The sequence below is a fragment of the Acinonyx jubatus genome, chromosome D1 (genome assembly GCF_027475565.1).
Source record: "Acinonyx jubatus isolate Ajub_Pintada_27869175 chromosome D1, VMU_Ajub_asm_v1.0, whole genome shotgun sequence".
In the NCBI taxonomy this organism is placed as follows: domain Eukaryota; kingdom Metazoa; phylum Chordata; class Mammalia; order Carnivora; family Felidae; genus Acinonyx; species Acinonyx jubatus.
This window is the reverse complement of record NC_069390.1, coordinates 26,172,033-26,181,614: the sequence shown is the minus strand read 5'-3', so window position 1 is coordinate 26,181,614 and position 9,582 is coordinate 26,172,033.

Sequence of the window (9,582 nt, the reverse complement as noted above, 5' to 3'; positions counted from 1 at the left end):
GGAGTAAAGTATGATGTCATTATTTGGAATAACACCAAATAATAAGAAATCTTAGAAAAGCATAGCAGTCTACATTAGACCTGCTTTGTGGGGAAAAACCTATCGAAAATACCAAAAATATGGTCACTTCATCTCAAATAATTTCCCCTATTTCCTAGGTGGGATGTCCATTAAAGTGTGAAACGAAAGTAAAATGGGAAATAGAGTATTCATTCAACAGTGCTGAGCATCTCCGGTGCATCAGCACTGCGGATTCATAGCTAATGGCCCTTGCCCTCACTCAGCGCAAACTCCAGAGCAGTGATACGCAATTCAGCAACTTCTGTAATCAAAGTATGTGTCTGGGCCTGGGTCGAGAGGTAGGCTTCCTAGAGGAGATAACATTTGAAGCAGGTTTTTTACTGGTTTTACCCACCTCCCTTTTGGTTCTGGCTTCTCTAATTTCAGTAGCCAAATATTTAACACCTTATACACACCTAATGTACAAGTATCAGCAGTCCATCTTTTTTAACCTTGACTCAGTACCTGTGCATACCACTAGTAACTTAAACGCCAACAGTGCTTAGAAACTGAGTTGGAAGGGAAGGTACTCAGTGGGCAGTTGCATGGGCAGAGAGAGCTTTACACCCTGTTACCTGCAAGAAAATGTTCTTGCCAAAGTCGTCATGCCTAAAGAAAGTCATGTTCGTTTAGGAATAAGCGCTCGTGCCCTGTTTAATTGAAACACATTTTAATAATACCTCTATTCCCTAACCTCTTCCCCAGCCTCTGCTTTTTTGAAGGTGCCTTGTATGCACAGATGCATTCTGTTAATGGGGTAAGTCATCTGCCAGGACAGATACTTCTTTGGGTATCTTCACGCCCATTGTTTCACATCTCAAGGGACCATCTGTTAAATTTATTTTCAGAGTCGTGATCATCTTTGGGCTCTCCAGCTAACCAAGCAAAACTATAGGAGCAAGTGAAAATCAAGTTCTATTTTGAGCACTCAGTATCTTTAATGCTAAATATCAGCTTAGTAGGTTCGGAGACCAACTTCATTCACCCGCTTAGCACCATGCAGCCCTTCCAGTTAACTTGATTTCTTTACTTAATGCATTATGCAATCTGTGGGTGTTTCATTTTGACACCAAGTCATCTGTTCATTATTGATACATTAATAACAATGTATTTTATCTCAACTTGTTAATGAAATTAATCAGAATGTAAGTTTCCAGATATTCTACTTTTAATGCTTTGATACAACTTGAGAAGAATGAAACTATATGGTAAGTTTTATAGATCTATCTGTTCCTGACAGTAGACCCTAATCCTCCTTCAAAAAATTTCAGTTTGGTCCCTTTTTTCAGAAGCCATGATTCCTTTGAGCTGAGAGTACACGAGCCTGTGAATTGGGCAAAATGGAAACTCCATAGTCCTTGGGGGATGGGGCTTTTATATGTGTTTCCTCATTTCCTAAGGGAGTCTTCCCAATGTTGGGGAATATTGGAAGAAATCACTTCTTAAAATTGTTTTAAAAATGGAAAAACTGATAAAATGCATAAACATACATTAAGCGCAAAATATTCTTTTACCTGGGCGTCCTCTACAGGACTTTTATTTTTCCAGGCACATATTCAATATAATTTTTCTAGTTCTTAGTTCTGCATAAGTAGATGCAGAGCTTTTCTTTTCTTCAAACTACACATACGCTGACCATGAAAATACAATACTAATTGAATAATGTAATGTGTTCCAAACATTCTTCTGAATGCTCTGTATGTATTATTAACTCACTAAATCCTCACAAGCCCCCAGGATAGGTATTGGTATGGTCGGAACTTCGCTTGTCTGAGATCCCACAGCTAGCAAGTAGGACAAGAATCAAGATAGGCAGGCTGGCCCCAGAACCTCACAAAAGATTGCTCTTTTCAAAAATGCCAATCTGTTAGGAAATTCTGGAGCTCAGCACGTGAAAAAGACATTAGTTGAGGAAATGCCTCTCTGTTAATATAGTGTTAACAGCTTGTTGAACTCAGTAGCACCTCCTACAGGAATATCATAGAAATGAGTCTTGCCAAAGCCACAGTAATAGGACATTTATTGTCCTCTAGTCTTTTATATTAATGAGTGACGTGTTCCTTTAATCTTCTGATTCCTGAAGGGGGTGGTAGTTGATGTGGTTTAAAAATTGAGGGTCAGACAGGAAGACACCTTGACCTTCTTTACAGGGCCAATTTTTGGGTGATGACCAGAGTTCTTTAATTTTTGTCTGAGATAACAAGTTATGGAAAAAGAAGTGTCTAATAATTTTTTTAAGAAGCATAGTAAGTGTCCTTGTGCTTGAAAGTATATGTTTTTTTCTGTGCAGATACCAGATAAGTTACTGATAACAGGTAAGTAGAGACATCTTGATTTTTCCCGGATTGTTTTGCAAGTTTCTTGGATATGTTTTTGTGTGAAGCATTATCACTTCAGCCCTCATCCTCTATCACCGTCACAGCTATTAATTCAAAATATAGAACATAAGACTCATACCTGGTAGGATTCCAGACTGGGTCTCTCCCGTCTTCCCCCCTTCCCAATCCCCTGATGTGTCAGTCTGACCTTCACCAAACACTTCCTTTTTTAAGGGCCTGGGGAATCTCGTTGGAGCAGTTCTGTGCCTAGGTTTCAAGAACATACTGATCAAGTAAGAATGTTACCGTTTATCAAGACTGACCCATAACATTACGCTTTCCGTAAGATGAGTTCTATGGCCAATTTCCCGTATATGGTGGGTAGATATATGAACATTTTCGGCTGGTAGCAGAATCCTCTCTTGCTTGAAGGTCAAGGAAGTCTTGTGTGTTTATGTTTGCAATACCTTATATAAGACATTCCAAAGCAACTTGCCTTTTGAATGATGAAGTCTCCTTATCTGCATCAATTGTGTGTGTGGTTTTTTTCCATAATTGAAAGACTACAGTCTCTGTAAATGGAGGATGACTCTTTAGAAAAGGTTTCTAGCTCACGATACTCAGATAATAACAGATATTTGGTGGACTTTTGCCTCCTTCGCTTTTTAAGAGAAACATCATTAAAGAGAAGATGAGGTGAGAGGAATAAGACACAAATGGAAAAAGATTCATGGTATTAAATAGGCACCTAGACAAGGACTCAGGGTTAACATGGACAGTCAGTAATTTGACTTGATTAGAGACAGGACAGGCTTTTTTTCTTTTTCCTTTTCTTTTTAAGAAGACTTTAAAGTTTCATTGCAATCTATTTTTCCAGCACGAAAGTAAACTCCTTAGTGATCGGTGTTGGCTGTTGGCCTAAAGTTACCAAACAAAACTAGGAAGTAACAGAATTTCTAACATTTCTGTACATCTTGGTTTCGTAACTGCATTTTATGTCACCTTTAGACAGACATTCTTTAAATCACAAGCAACGACAATTTAAAAATAAACACGTAAGAAGCCATGGTGTGCGTGGGTACTCTGCTGGGTGAAAAGTGGAAATCCTTACTGGTCTTTTTGTTAGGTACCCCCAACATGTATCAGAATTGACAGGAAGATTCAAACTCCTTTTGTTCCCTACTTCAACACTTTCATATTCCCCTCTTCTCTGCTCCCAGGAACCATCTGATGTGGATTCAGGCGGGAGGATATTTATTGGGCAGTGGTGGCCAGACTGCCATCTGTTAGGGTTCTTTCTTTCTTTCCACATGGCAGGTGTGGTCAGATCAGCCCAAAGCTGTCCCTGCTTGGAAGGCAACCTTCTTAGAAAGGGCTGGATTAGGCAGATTAAATTATCTGCTTCGGGTCTTTAGGAAAATCTCTTTTCCCTTTGATTCACGTTCTTGTACAATTCTTTGTATTTTTCTTGACAGGAGAATGGTAGACTTAATGGCTGAGATAAGGGTGTGGACCTATAGGATAGAAGCCAAGGAAGCTGTTCAACCTGTTTTTGTTCTTGGCTTAGGCAGTGGCCGGCTGGTAAATGTTTAACAGCTGGCTCTCGGGGTGGGGGGGGGGGGCGGTGGGGGGGGATGTATAGGTGCCTTTAATCAAATGTAAGTCTGTTATAAATGTTACTGATAAATAATAAAATACATAAATAACAAGTTGGAAAGGATATGCTATAAAATACAATAGTGTATAAATACATTAATAATACAATGCAATACAATATACAATTCACAAATAGTACTAGAACATACAGCGCTCTTAATTGTCAACTTTATAGAGCTCATTGATTCTCACAGAATGCATTCATTGATTTTATGGAACTCTTCTATCGGTAGCCAAACTATGGTTGCAGTTGATGAGTAAGTAGGATTCCCAGCACGAACGTTGGTTGATATTTTACTTCACACGAGAGAGTAAGATGGAAGTTAAAACAAAGACGTATGTTGGAATTTCGCTTATTTGTCAATGAAGAGAGTCACTTATTTACTGAAATCAGATCATTTTCACATACTGGAAGCACATTTCCTCAAATTTTGTGCCATTCACAACGTGCCAGCTATCGATGCGACGTATTTTTAAGTTTCATCTGCATTATTTACACTTTTCCGGCACTTCCTTAAGCCTGGAGATAATCAACAATAAGCCAAGCCCTGATTTTTAGCTTTTGCCTATTATATCAATGCTCTGACCTCAGGCTACCAATGTGATGCCACTGAATAGAGAGTTGGGAAGAGGCACGTGGCCCGCGCACCGTTAAATAAATTTCGTGCCATTAGTACAGATACAATAGATGTGAAAAACATCACACACATGGATCACAGTACATGAGAAGGAGGTCAGGAGTGCTGGGCATTATTTGGGGTTTTGATAATTATTTAATAGTAAGCTTATGTAACAACTTTTAACAAAGGCTTGCAAAATTTCCTGAAACCATCTGCTTCCCTTAACAGTACAGCGGTACAGGCCCGGTACCACTTGCCCAAGCTGGTGCGAGGCAGCCTCAGCGCACCACTGGCTCTTCACCCTCCAACTCCGACCAGTGCTTCCTTAATGCCCGTGGCTTGGGGGACGGGGGAGACACGTGCCAATGTGCCTTTTAAAATACAGAATCCAGGGCCCTACCCCTGGAGATCAGTCTGAGGCGAGAGGCCGGGCTGCAAAACCCAGAGCTCCCCAGGCGATTACGATGGGCAAGGAGACTCAGGAACCGTTCCTTTGGCGAGAGTGCTCATCGTCCACGCCAGTCCCCCAGGACCCACTACTCCCGAGTTCGAAGCGGGGTCCCACTAACAAGCTGTCTTTCTCGCCTGGCCTCCTTTCTCCCCTCATACACGGTGTCCCTTTGGAACCCCACGGGGCAGAGGTGAGTGTGGGGGGCCTCAGGTGGGCAAGCGTTGATGCGCTTGAGATCCTGAAACCCCTGGGCTCTGGCAGCTAGCACCACTGCTGTTCTGCGGAAGTCAGGACCAACCCGATCTTTCAGTTCCTAACCAGAAATTCGACTCTTAAGAGACCACTGAAAAAGCAGAACTGGATATGAAAGGCTGTGGGCTCGTTAGTTGGAACCGTGAGATCCTTTGCTGGGGGTGGCTACTGACTCACGGGGAAGTTTTCGGTTTCGGTGGTCCACGGCGCCAAATGTCACCGTTTGGGAATGCTGAAGAGCAAAGCGCGATTGGCTCTTGGGTTGGTGCGGAGCCGGCTCGGCGAAGGAAAGAGAATGGGGGCCTCCGTCAGTGTTTGAGCTTAGGTCACGAAAACCGGAAATCAGAACCGGAATCACGAAGCATAGATGGATACTTTTCCAAAGGGCCTTTTGTTTTTTGGAAAGATCCACAGAAAGGTCCCTGGAAAATACCCTTCAGATCGTTTTTAAATGGTGCTTACAAAAATCCTTATTTGTGTAAAAATTTTGTAAATTTTTTTTTTTAAATATCTTGTAGAAACACACCGATTGCATTAAACACAGGAAACTTACATTCATCGTACAGCATCCAGAATCGGTCTTTTTCCACTTGTGAAATAGGAAATGTGACCCAAATGAGAGGAACTAGGGGGTCACATACGAGCACATAGGGTACGTTTGAGGACAGTAACGACACAACTTTTTCTTCTTTGCTACGCTGAGAGTCACTACGCCAGCAGTTTTGAGATTGCTTTTTGTCCCTGTAACACATTCTGGCCAATGAACGTACTAATGAACATTGAGGAACCTCGGCTTTGGTGAAAGTCCTGAAAAATCCATCGTAAGACATTTATGGGAAGGGAAAAAAAATCGTGGGTTGATGTGGAGCGGGGAGGCTGGTATTCACGGAACCAGATAAACTAAGTTCCGCTCACTCATCAGATTCTGGTATGTATTAATTAGCTGTGCCCATAATTTCTCAAGGAAAATTTAGAAAGTCAGTGTCCAGGGAAAAACATGAAAATAATTTTTCAGGGATCGTTAGGCATCAAATTGTTCTCCTGAGCAGTTTCCCGGGTCTCTGATGAGCCTTAAGTGCATTAGTGCACCGTGGGCCATGCTACAGATCGGAACAATAATAGGAGATGATTAGGACATTACATGAGCCTTTTTTTTTTTTAAGTAATGACATTTCCACTTACAAGCCTCCTTCAGCTCTGCGAAGGCATGATTTCCAAGGGAGAATGTTTAACCTGATGTGACAGGAAGGCTGCTTTGGGCATGGAGACCAGAGATTGGAAAAAAGAAGCAAGCAAACCCAAGTGCTTTGTTTTCTTTATTTTCTACTGCTTTGCCATGTGGGCTGAGACCATTTACTCTATCTCTTGGTACCCTGGCTTCTAGGTGGAAATGTGTAAGATTCCGTGCAGCAACACTCTCATGGAAGAGAATCAGCGAATTTTCTTTTTTTCCCCCTCTTCCTCTACCTCCCTTTATTTGAGATGTCACACGTGGGGCTTGCTAACTGTCTCTGCACACGCTGTCTCTTCCCATCTCCGAGTGCCATTTACACGGCTCTCCACCATCTAGATTCCTTATTTCGTGACCTTATGCAATGAGAGCGTGTTCCAGAAGGCTTCTGGGATGATCACTGTACAGAGCAGAATACTGAACAAGCATAACCCTCTCAGAGTTTGAAGAAGGTCATTGCCGTAAGTCTCCTGGAGAGGCAGGCTGGCACCATGAGCTGGCGCTAAGCCCGGACTAGTCTCCACATGCTCTGTAAGCCATGCCTGGGGCCAAAAGGCAGTGTCAGATGAAGCAAATGGGGACATAGAATCTCACTAACTTCTGTGAACTTAGCAGAGATCTCATTCTTTCATACGTGATACCCGTCTATATTCCAATTCTGCTGTCTCTCCCCTTTGGTGCTTCCTCTCTTTTTAAAGAGAAAGTTCAAATTTCTTAGCCCACGGGACAAAGGCCTTCATGAAACGACCATGACTCCAGCCACTCCCTTGGTTATGTCCCTCTGTCTGCTGCAACCACATCAATCCACTTGTTTTTTGGACTCTTCCAAAAGGCCTGCTATTTGTCCTTTAAAGTTTAGGTCAAGCATCATTTCTTGGCTTTTGGATGGATTTTCTGGGATCTGCACACCTACAAAGGCCTTACAGACCTTTTCTCGGAGCACGTATTGCTTTTCTAATCATGACCTTATCTTGTTCACCGTATTGTGAGCGTCCTGAGAGCAGACCATGTTTCTTCATCTCTGGGTCCCCAACAAAGAATGGTTACTCTTCAACTAGTGCTGGAATGAATAAATGATCTGTTGCATCACTCAGAATCACTGAATTCTATTCATTAGAAATTAAAACTAATGAATAAGAAGAGAAGTGGGGGAAAGTTAGGAGATTGTCTCTGAGTTCTATTCCTAAGGAATTCAGAATGTTAGCACTGTTCAGAGAGGAAAGGAAAGATGCCCGCCCCCCTTGCCCGTATTTGATGAAGGCGGGAAATCTGACAGTTGACTCAGTTGACTAGGAGTATAAAGCCTTGAGAAAGGACAAGCATACTACTCAGGAAGAGCTTAAAAGAAAAGTTATCATTAAACAAACACTGAGGGAGAGGTGCCTTCGGTAAGAAATAATGCCCTAAGAATGCATCAGGCTTCAGAACAAATAAATCTAGATAAAGAAGAGATTGTATCAAAAGGAACACGTTTTGTTAGCTGAAAAGTTAGGACGGATGATTCATAGTTTTGGGTTACAAAGTACAGTAGATAAGTCAGTGACATGGTGGCAAAGAATCTGTAACTTCTTATTATGGTGTGCTGTTAGCTCCGGGGGAAGAAAGGTATTGCACTCAGTATGATAGGATGTATGCCGCATAGCTATTCAGTTGATAAGGTCAAAGAAAGTGTCGATGCGTGGCATTCCTTCCAAGTTGGCCATAACACCTGTCATCAAACAGCACTGGTGTGTTAGATTCCCCCAAAAGGTGGTGTTGACTTGCGGCTGTGCTGGTTCGCCCAAGGATAACTGCAACCTGAGTTGTTATACTAGTTCCCGGCTCAGCCCCACCCTGCTCCAAGAGGACTGAAGATGGAAAAGACCTGAAGGGCACAGAACGAAACAACATCTAACACCCCATAATGTTTTAGCATTGAAAAGAGGCCCCATTCAAGACCTTGGGCCCTAATGGCCATGAGCTTAGACTCAAGATAGCTTTCTACATTTTCATCACTGCCTCTCTGTAGTGAAGTGGCAAGAACTTTCCTCGTAGAGTCTTGTTGAGTTTGGGGTTCTTAATGGGCCTGTTTTAGAAATGAGTGAGCATGTTGTCTTTCCTGTGCAAAGATCTCCCTGGGCTAGGATTGGCTTCCATGAAAGGCACTAAAAGCACTTGCTCTTGAGGGGAACAGCCAGGACATCAGAATAGGGCGGTCAGGACCTCAGGGTGGCTATGTTTTCAAGACCCCTGGAGACACAGCTTATTTCTTGAAATCGGTCTTGGGAGTGGCTCTCTTTGGCAGGTTTCTTGTGTTCCCTCATTCAGTATCACATGAACATTTCTTACCCCAAACAACATCCGTACGCTGACAGGTCGGTAGGTGGCAAAGAGATCCCAAGCTGGTCGTTTTATCTTCGTGATTCTAGGCTTTGCCTTCCAGAATTATCCTGATTCACACCACTGCCACACAGTGCTTGTGCTTATCCATGGTAATAGGTGTCCGAAGTAACGCGGGAGAAACCAAGCAGGTGGTAGAGAGGGCACCGGCTGGTTCTCGTCTTGGTTCCTGCTAACCGCTATTGACTGGCAGATAAACTGTGATTCTCACCTAAGCACAATAACGTCAAGGGAGCTCGGTCCTCAGATCTGCCTATTATCCTGTATCTCTCCTGGTCTCTAGTACCTAGCTTACGGCCAGAATGTCTGAGTTCAAATCCCTTTGCACCACCCGCTGCATGACAGTTTAAGCTGCTCGACCTCTGTGTGCCATTCTCCTCACCCAGCAAATAGGAGTCACAATTACAATACTCACTCATAGGATTCTAAAGAGGATTAAATGCCTTAATACATGGAGAGTGCACGTTAGGTACTGTTATTTTTAAGTCCTTCTGGAGCGTGCGGTTCTGATCTTCAACATTTCAGTTACAAAGCGCAGAACGTACAGCAGAGGGGCGCCTGGGTGGTTCAGTCGGTTGAGCGTCTGACTTGCTTTCGGCTCGGGTCACGATCCCA